The 1,396-nt window shown below is 44.0% G+C and overlaps 1 pseudogene; it reads right to left on the bottom strand.

Annotated features, from left to right (window-relative positions):
- Positions 1-312: 312 nt before the first annotated feature.
- On the bottom strand, positions 313-880 carry LOC133774712 (large ribosomal subunit protein eL15-like; annotated as a pseudogene).
- Between the last annotated feature and the right edge of the window lie 516 nt (positions 881-1,396).

Below are 1,396 nucleotides of genomic sequence, written 5' to 3'. Positions count from 1 at the left end.
TCTTCTTAAAAGGCCACCAGCCCCATTATGAGAGACCCATCATCATGACCTAATTACTTAAGAATTTATTTTACACCCCTTATGCTTCGCAGCATGTTTTAAACACTGACATATAACTCCGTACTAAGATAAAGTAGACCAAGTTTATCTTACTAGAAACAAGATATACCACTTGGTCTTCAAATGTTATTGTCCTTTAAACTTTCATAATCTGACAAAAAATTCATGAAATTATCTGCAGAATAGCTTTAACAGACCAATGGCATCTTTAAGCAGACAAGACTGTCCTAAGTGTTTTAGTAGGTATGAGTTTTACAAACTTGACTGACTTTGGCAGTAACACTGCAGCTGGAGGGTACTGCGTCTTTTCCAGGCTGCAGCAGTGTGGTGGAACTTGTGGCCTGCAGATGTCAGCCCACAGTTCTCCTTGTGTTTGTGGACCGATTTGGTGATCCACTGGGTGTCAGGATTTCTTCTGATTGCTTTATGGAATGGATCAATGAGGATAATCTCAAAGGATTTATATGTGGAATCTTCACAAATCCAGTAAAAATTCAGGACTCTCAGCTCCACGTTGGCACCCAGCTCATTCCTTGGCAACAGATTGAAGGCTTCATGCAAACTTCAGCTGCTTAACACCATGATGGACTGGCTTGCTGTAGGTTGCACCCTTAGGAACTGGGCACTTGTGGCCGCCATGGTGCACACGGATCCTATGTATGACATAACCTTGCTTGGCCTTCTTGGGCCAGGTCAGGTGGGGCACCCTGTGCTGCATGGAGAGCTGGTGGTGCTGCCAGCTGGGGACCCTCAGCAGAAAGACCATCACATCTGTCAGCTTCTTTCTCCACATCTCCTGGATGTACTTGTATGCACCCATCCTGGCTTGCCTGATGCATGCTGGCAGATAGAAAGGAAGTAACCGAATTACTTTTGAAAGACCACCACATCGGGGGTTAGAGACTCATCGTGTGATTTGAGTGGGTTAGGGGACGTAAACATTCAGTTCGTAACGGAGAGCACAAGCCCAAAGCTAGAGGATTCCCAGTACCAAGCAAGGCCACCTCTGTTCCAGCACCAAGCAGAGAAAGGTCTGCACCATCCATGTTTTGCCTCTTCACCCTCTCTGCCCCTCTGGTTTATCAGGGTGCAGCCACCATGACTTGTGTTTCTCCGAATCATTGTGCTAAAGATGTTTTTCTCCTAACAGTTAGCCCATTCTTTATAATGTGTATGAGGAATACAAATCATCTCATTTATTTAATGATCTAAAAGGTTGTTTTTGTCTCCTTCTATTAGAGTGTAACCCCTTTGAGAGTTGGTCATTAAAATTATTTAAATTGGATCATGCGGTGATATAGTTCCATCAGGGACTTATGAGCTTTAATGCTTGCTT

Source organism: Lepus europaeus, chromosome 15, assembly GCF_033115175.1.
Source record: "Lepus europaeus isolate LE1 chromosome 15, mLepTim1.pri, whole genome shotgun sequence".
Taxonomy (NCBI): domain Eukaryota; kingdom Metazoa; phylum Chordata; class Mammalia; order Lagomorpha; family Leporidae; genus Lepus; species Lepus europaeus.
This window is presented reverse-complemented; position numbering and strand designations above follow the sequence as displayed.